General features: G+C 42.2%; 1 non-coding gene across 1 annotated transcript; it reads right to left on the reverse strand.

Annotated features, from left to right (window-relative positions):
- Positions 1 to 6,998: 6,998 nt before the first annotated feature.
- On the reverse strand, positions 6,999 to 7,105 carry LOC131223106 (small nucleolar RNA R71). The gene has a single exon (XR_009160293.1). It is a non-coding gene; the product is annotated as a small nucleolar RNA R71 (small nucleolar RNA).
- Positions 7,106 to 8,801: the final 1,696 nt, after the last annotated feature.

The raw sequence follows: 8,801 nt of genomic DNA on the forward strand, positions 1-8,801 counted from the left end.
GCATAGCATGCCCATGGATGAAATTTCAAAAACTTTCATAGTACCATGGATCTGCTCCAACGTCATGACCAAGTGGAAACATGAGCGCACGAGGGCCTTACACCTTTAGTTCGCGACTCCCACTGTGGTGTAGTCGGTTAGATGGGGGTGTAGCCTTATCCCTGAGAGAGGGCATTACTAGGCAGAGTCTAACCAATTCGTGAAATGGGTCCGCTACTGTCAGGCCTTGCTAGTGATTAGCTATCCATAGGTGGGTAGTGAGGTCTCTTACGCTCATTTGACTGTGGGGGTCTGTAGAGCGGCACTCATCCAGCAGTGTAATGAACCCTGATGATTTCCTTATGATTGGAAATGTACTTGATATGTGGATTGGTCATGAGCATTGGTATTACTTGGCATCGCATTCGCATCGACTCCATAATCCCCTTCATGCATTGCCTTGGTATGACACCCAATACTCATTGTATCGTATTCATGATAAGTTTTGGTAAGGCTAGTGATATTGTCATTGAGCATGTTTCTCTTCCTATACCTCCTATTATTATTTTGTGCACCATCGTCACACACTTTCACCACCCTCTAAGCTCCTATAAGCTTATGCATGATTGATGTGTGCAGGAGATCCTAGGCAAACGTCGTAGTGGCAGAGCTTGGAGTAGGGTCGAGCTTGAGGACTCCAGTGTTGCAAACTTTTCTCTCATTCTTCTATCATCTTATGTATGTCCCTTTGGACCTTATGAAAGCTTGTAAAAGTCAAATTCTTAGTGAATTTTGTGATGTGTGCCTTTATTATTCACAGATATAGTTGTTGTGATCTTGGGTATGCTCATATTGAAAATGATTATATTGTTATGAAAATTCTCCTTGTAGGATCCCATGATCAGAACCTGCCTCAGGAGCCGATAATGGGGTACTGTGGAGGCTGTTGCGGTCAGAACCAGCCATCAGGTTCCTTGTGAGTCCAGTTACCGAGTCTGGGGCATGATAAGTATCAAAGTATAACAAGTAATTCTGGAATAACTCGGGATAACATCGCATGTTTACTTAGAGTATGGGACAAGTAGTGTCCCGAGACCATTCCTTTCGCTCCATATTAAGCTTGTAATTGTCCCGATTCCTTTTATCATCGTTATTTTGTAGATGATGCGACCTAGACGTGGCACCCGTGGTCGTGCGCCCGTGGTCGTGGTGCTAGTGGTCGTAGAGCTGGTGGGCGAGGCGCCTGAGATACCCATTTTACTCGAGCACATCCTGCTCCTGTTGTTGAGGATTTGATTCCTGAGGTCCCGATCTAGCCTGCTCCTCCTGTAATGCCTATTCCTCCAGTTGCTCCAGTTCCCCCACCGATCCCCCTCCTCAGCCTGCTGTTCTGATTACAGAGGCTCCTGCTCCGTCGACCGCACCCGTACCTCTACACAAGGCAAGTGCTGCTCCTGCTTTTTCGATAGTGCCTATAGGAGCCGAGCATTTCCAGCAACTGATGTAGCTTGTTGCTATTGCATTGTACACTCGTCAGCTTGCAGCCTCTCAAGTTTCTAATCAGGGCGATCTACCACACGCTAGTGCTATCTTCAGGGAGTTCCGACAGCATGATCCCCCGAGGTTTAGTGGTAACCCTGACCCTTCTACTGCTGAAGCATGGTGCAATGAGATTGCAAGGATTTTTTACACTATGCAGTGTCCTGCGGATCAAAGAGTTTCTCTTGTGACCTATCTCCTTCAGGGTGAGGCCCGTCATTGGTGGTCGTCCGTATCTAGGATGGTTGGGCCTCAGTTTGTTTGGACGTGGAAGGAAGTTGTGGTCCGTTTCGACTAGATATTCTTCCTTGAGCACGTTCAAATCCAGAGGGCGATCAAGTTTGAGACCCTGGTTCAGGGAGATTTGTTAGTGTCACAGTGTGAGGCCTGTTTCTTGGCCTTGTCTAGATTTGCTCCTCATCTCACCAGCGATGAGAAGATGAGGGCCCATCATTTTGTGACTGGCTTGCGTCCTACCCTTCGTAGCCGTGTGGTAAGGAATTGTTTGGAGACGTTCGACTAGGTCATTTATTAGGCACTGGTTTGTGAGGAGGACTGGGCTATGAACCAGAGATCGAGAGAGCAAAGTTCTGGTGGAGACCGGAAGAGGAGAGCACTAATCGGCAGTTCTAGGAAGCACCGTTAGCAAAGATGGATGGACAAAGCAGAGTTTTGGCAGCTCGCGACTTAGACAGTAGCTTCATCATCATCATCAGCACCGCCAACCACTTTATTTTCTGGTGTTTACTTCGGTTGTGAACAAGCCGGGCATCGGAGATGTGATTGCCCTCTCCTCGTACAGTAGTAGAGGCCACCACAGTTGTCTCCTCCTCGTCCTCCTCAGCAATAGTAGCGAGCGCAGCTTCTAACTGCCGCTCCTAAGCCTCCTCCACAGCACCAGAGGTAGCCAGACAGACCTCCTCAGCAGAGACAACAACAACAACACCAACAGAGGAGATATCCATATGTTAAGTCCCTGGGTCAAGTGTATATTGCAGCCTAGCAGGCATAGACTCAGGACCCACAGTCTTCTGGTTTGCTTCCCCTACCAGCTCAGGGTCGATTTTATCCCACGCAGCAGGCGCCAGGCCAGGACCTATAGTCATCGACCGAAGGAGTCGTCAAGGGTATTCTTCTTATTTCTACTTGCATTGCTCATGTTTTATTCGATTCTGGTGCCTCCCATTCTTTTATGGCCGAGCAGTTTTACCGATCGACTGGTATTCCATTGGAGTCCGTGTCTGAGGCCTTAGCTGTTTCGACTCTGTCATGCCCCAAACTCAGAAAACAGGCTCACAAAATTGCCGATCGCCCTATCCCGTGCCGATAGCCTCCTCTCAAGCTGCACAGTCCAGTGAGTGGAAGAGACCTCACTATCCACCTAGCCAGCAGTCTGCCAATACCTACTCGGCTCGTCGATAGCGGACCCATTTACAAGCTGGTCATACTCAACCTAGCTTATAGCCCCCTCACTCGTGCGGATAAGGTCACACCCCCTTCCAACCGACCATGACACAGTGGGAGACATGGCCTTATGGTATAGACACTGACGCTCATATTCCACTCGGTCTAGACATTGGAGCATCTCCTAGTACCAAGGAAGTTCTGGGATTTTCACCCAAGGACATCCTACGTGCCCACAGTGATAAAACTAAGCATTTTCGGTGTCCCATCTGGCAATCCACAATGTGTCTGTAGAGGCGACAACCCTGATGTCTCTAGGGCGTACAATGATCAAGTTACATATATGTGAGATGCATGAGTCACACCGTCAGTCATGCAACAATCTCGCGCATACTATGCGCTCATGTGGGTAACTCCTATCAATAAGTCTCATAAGTAATCTGCCCAGTGGCATATGCTATGATCAGTCACTACTCAATCAGGCATACATATGATGCGTATGGCATGAGGCATGGAATTACATTATGCATGTTATAAAGTAATGAATGTTGAGGGTTAAATATTGCATATCAGATCCATTTATTGCTTGGATTTATGAACATGATATTGTTTAATAGCTCGATTTAATTGTATTTATGCTGCAGGTTGAATTTAGGAGCTTGGACTGAAAAAGGTGCTAAAAGCATGGATTTGACGCTCCAAAGTCACCAGAGCAAGAGACGGACTCCAGAGGACTAAGATTGAAGAATTTACATGCCAGGGATCCGAGGAAATCAAGTCGTTCACGTTAAAGAGGCCTGAAAATGGTCCAAAATACAAGATCACATGGTTTCTGCTATCCAATTGACACGAGACTTTGTACATGGGATGAGGACCACAAATTAACCGTACACGTAAAATTTCATCCACTGAAGATCTCAAGAAGTGGGCCAACGGACAGATCAGCCCATTAATCGTCAATTTCAGGCCCACCTGATATCTGGAACTGCCTCACAATTTTTCTTGATGGTTTAAATAAGATGAGAAACAATAGGGACAGTGAAGATTTCTGAAAATCATCACAGCGGGTCCCATACATGGTGAATGTACACCTTGTACATACAAGGCCGACCGTGCACCAGCCGCTGACTGCCTGCTTATAACACACCTGCCCAACCGACTTCTAAATACGACACTTGCCATTTCAACAGCGCTTAACCGGCCGCTGGCCAATTTTACAGAAGATAGTGGGTCGTATATGTCATCCATATGGCTAATCTAAACCGTCCATCTTGTAAATGGCCTCGAATATGACAAACCCATGTTGAAATTTCGGACCCATACGTATACGTGTATGTGGTACAGAGGCCACAAACAGACTGCACTGCAACGTTCAAAAGTAATTTTATTGTGATTTCTCTACTGGGCCGCGTCAATGGACGTTCAAAACCACCCATTCTTGACTGAAATTTCATCCTGAATATAATGGATGGGGTGAATTTCCATCAAAGCACCTCTGTGGGGCCCACCGATCACGACAGCGCTGGACGTGTGACGCACGTCGGTGAAATCCAGTTTTCCAGGCAGTTGTGGCCCACCATCTTTGATCATATAGCAGATCTGAACTATCCATCGTGTAGGCTAGCCAAAATACTTCCAAGAGACTTTGATTTTACAAAAATAATGCAAGGAACGTGAGAGTTATGAAGCCCCGAACTTGGCTGCGAAAAGGCATCCGCTGCGCGTGTGATAGCTTGCCAAATCCGATTTCCACCACTCTAGTAGCTATAAAAAAGAGTTCCAAAACATGGAGAAGGGGGGGAGCTTGGGAAGCAGGGACGTGGAGCAAGAAGAAGAGAGAGAGAAACAAGAGCAGAGACGGGTTCTAGCTTTTCTTCTTCTTCTTTAGTTTCTTTTGTTTATGAATTTTTTCAGAGATTATAGCATCATCATGTCCATGAGTGGTTGAACCTCTTAGCTAGGGCTAAGAGGTGAAGCTTGTAGCATGATGGGGGACTCTTTCGCTTGTGTTATGTATTCATATTGAACTGATACCGATTATAGTTTATTTAAGGGAGTGTTTTTAGTTTTTAATGGTCTGTTGTGACTAAAATTACAATGGGTCTGCAATGACTTTGAGCATGTTCCTTCCTTTTATGTTTATGACGTCAGGAAGCCCTGTTGTTCACCATCGTCTCCTGGGAATGGTAGGAAGACAGTACCCTTCCTAACCTTCATAGCATGTTGATTGGTTGGTAATTAGTTTAATTCTGTTGTTTGCTTTGTCTCCTGGGCATGGTTTGGTGATGGAATCCATTCTAATTCATATACTTTTCATCTCTTTAAAATTTTATCAGAGGAAGTTCAGTTTAATTTTCATGATTTTTGAAGCAGGCATAAGATCTCCCTGATCTTTACAAGTGGATCCTTTGAATCCATAGTTTTTTATCTCTGAGTTCTCTTAAGTTTTACATTAATCTCTCACCATTATTCATCAATTTATATTTAATTTAGATTTCATCTTAGGCTAGTTCTATTTCTACCTAGTTTCAGATTACGTACAGGTATCAATCCCATGGGATTCGACCTCAGTCTCACTGAGTTTATTACTACATCACAACCCTATACATGGGGAGTGAACAAGTTTTTGGCGCCGTTGCCAAGGATTAACGGTTACATTTTTCTAAAATTAACTAGTTTTAGAATTAGTTTAAGACTAGGATTTTACTAACTTTAGTTTTAGATTTTTATTTCTATTTGATTTCCAGAACTAACTTGTTTTCCTGTTTTGTAGGATACTGACATAAACTTCTAAATTGGTAATCCCTTTCTAATTCCTCTACTTTTTCTATTTTTAGAATTAGGGTTTGAGTTTTAGAAATTTTCCAATTCTAGTATTTTTTTATTTTTAGGAAATAGTTTATTTTTAGAAACTTTCCTATTTTGTTTTTAGAAACTAGGTTAGTTATTTCCCTTTTTAGAAATTCTTTCTAATTTTAGAAACTAACTCATCTTTCCTTTATTTTATTTTTAAAAACTTTCTAATTTTAGGTTTGGATTTTCTATTTTAGAAACTTTCTAATTCTGGGTCTTCTTTTTAAAAACTAACTTTGTTTCCTAATTTATTTTTAGAAATTTTCTACTTGTAGACTTTTTGTTTAAAAACTTACTTTCCTATTTTGTAGGCTTTTAAGATAGAAATTTCTAATTCGGTAAGCTCCTTCTCTACTTTCTATTTTCCAGATCTCTTTTAGTAACTTACTTTCTAGTTTAGGACTTTCCTAATTTATTTTAGAAATTTTCACTTTCCTTTAGGAATTTCTTCTTTTAGAAACTAGTTTACTTCTATATTTCTTTTTAAGGATTTTCTAATTTTAGACCTTCTCTTTAGAAACTGACTTGTTTTGTTTTCTTTTGCAGGTTTTTAACTTAGGGACTCCAATTTGGTAACTTCTTTCCAACCCTCTCTTTCTTTCTAGATTTTTTTTTCCTTTCTTAGGATTAGGTTTCGAATTAGATTGAGGGCTGCGAGTGTTTCATGCCCAAGTGGGCCCGTGACAACACTCGACGTCTCTTGACTGAAGGAGGATTGGTTGAGGGGTTAACTATCCATCGTAGGACTAAACACCACTCGAAATCCCCTAAGTTAATTGAAGTGATGGCTGAAAACCAACCTCTTCTACCCCAAACTAGGGTGGAGGACATTTAAGATGAGAATGAGGTGCATCAAGCACCCCCGCCTCGTACTTTATAAGATTATTTACAACCAGCGGGGGTGAGTACGCCCTCATGCATGATTTTTTCCTAAAAATACAGGACATATGGACATCAAGCTAGGGGTTATCTAACTCCTTCCTAAGTTCCATAGGCTTGAATCTGAAAAACCATATCTACATTTGAAAGAGTTTGATGAGATCATAGCCACTTTATATTTTCAAAATGTGTCTGAGGACATAGTTAGGCTGAGACTCTTTCCTTTTCCCTTAAAGGAGAAGGCTAAGACGTGGTTACATTCACTGCGTCTCAGATCCATTGGCACATGGAATGATATGCAAAGGGAATTTATAAAGAAATTTTTTCCACATCATAAAACGATTACCCTTAGAAAAGCAATTATGAACTTCACCCAAAAGGAGGATGAAACATTTTACCAATGTTGGGAAAGGTTCAAGGATTTGGTCAGTTCATGCCCACAATACGGTTTTGAAACATGGCGCATTACAAATTTTTTCTACGATGGACTAACATCTTTCATGTGCCAAATGGTCGAGACAATGTGTAATGGAGAATTCATTAATAAAAATGTCGACGAGGTATGGGATTACCTCGATAGTCTTGCTGAAAAACACAATCATGGGATTATTACCCAAAATCGAACACCACGTCTAGGCCGACTCAATCAAAGGAGAAAGTTGAATTGTATCTCTTGAAAGAAGAGGATGATCTCAAGCATAAAGTGACTACGCTCATAAGGAAAGTTGAGGCCATGGAAGGAAAGAAGGATAAGGTTAATGAAAGTGTTTACGGCATCTATGATTGCAACATTCAGACAACTGAAAATTGTCCTACAATACCCGCCTTTTGAAAAGTGTTGAATGAACAATCCAATGTCGTAAATAATTATCAAAGACCTTTCAATCGACTGACCTCTAATACGTACAATCCTGGTTGGAAAAATCTTCCAAACTTTAGTTGGCGAAATGGACAAACTGCTACCCCTCAAAGTTTCTTCAATCAAAATCCAAATAAGGGGAAACCTCAAGAAGAACCGGTTCAAAATTTCATGCAAGAGCTGACCCAGGCAATGCGATATTTTATGCAAAAGATGGATTCATGTATGACAGTTATAGAAAAGGGGATGCTTCCTGCACAACCGCTCCCCAATCCTAAACTGCATTACGAGATAAGTAATCCCGGCTCTTCAAATCAAATGGAGCATGCTAAATCCATCACCACTCTTAGGAGTGGGAAGATCATTGATAAAACCCTTCTTGTTAGGCCCAAAAAGCCTCAAGAAACAGAAGAGGACAACAATGATGGATCTAGTGAGGCCCCACAAAAATTAGAACCGAAACTTTTAGAAAAGCCAATTGCTCCATTTTCCCAACGGTTGGTCGCACCAAAGCCTCTCTCTAACTCTCAGGATATCTTAGAGGTGTTGAAACAAGTGAAAGTCAACATTTCTCTACTTGATGTCGTAAAACAAATACCTTCATATCCCAAATTCCTGAAAGACTTATGCACGACCAAACGACGGTAGAGTATTCAAAAGAAGATCTTCTTGACCGAGAAAGTGAGTGCCATCCTAAAGCAAGATGTGCCAAAGAAATTCAAAGATCCCGGTAGCCTAACCATATCATGTGTAATCGGGGACCACTGAATTGATCATGCACTTCTTGACTTAGGAGCAAGCATCAATCTGATTCCCTACTCGGTATACAGACAGTTAGGTTTGGGGGAATTAAAACCCACCCTAACCATACTATAACTTGTCGATCGCTCTGTTCATGTACCAAGAGGTATAATTGAGGTCCAAGTTGATATATTTTACTACTCTGTAGATTTTATTATCCTGAACACCGAACCCATCAATAACATGAACACTCAGATTCTTGTCATTCTTGGTCGCCCATTCCTTGCCACTTCAAACGCAATTATCAATTGTAGGAATGGTGTCATGACTATGTCTTTTGGGAATATGACATTGGAGTCAAACATTTTTTTCAATAACGACAGAAACTTAGAAGATGATGACGATTTCCTTAACATTAACATAATTGACTCTTTCGTGGAAGATACGACACCTCTGACCTTATCCTCTGACCCTCTAGAGACGTGCCTGGCCCACTCCCATGATTTTGATAATGACATGACTAAGGAGACGTGTGCCTTGCTTGATA

This window comes from Magnolia sinica, chromosome 1, assembly GCF_029962835.1.
Source record: "Magnolia sinica isolate HGM2019 chromosome 1, MsV1, whole genome shotgun sequence".
Lineage (NCBI taxonomy): Eukaryota > Viridiplantae > Streptophyta > Magnoliopsida > Magnoliales > Magnoliaceae > Magnolia > Magnolia sinica.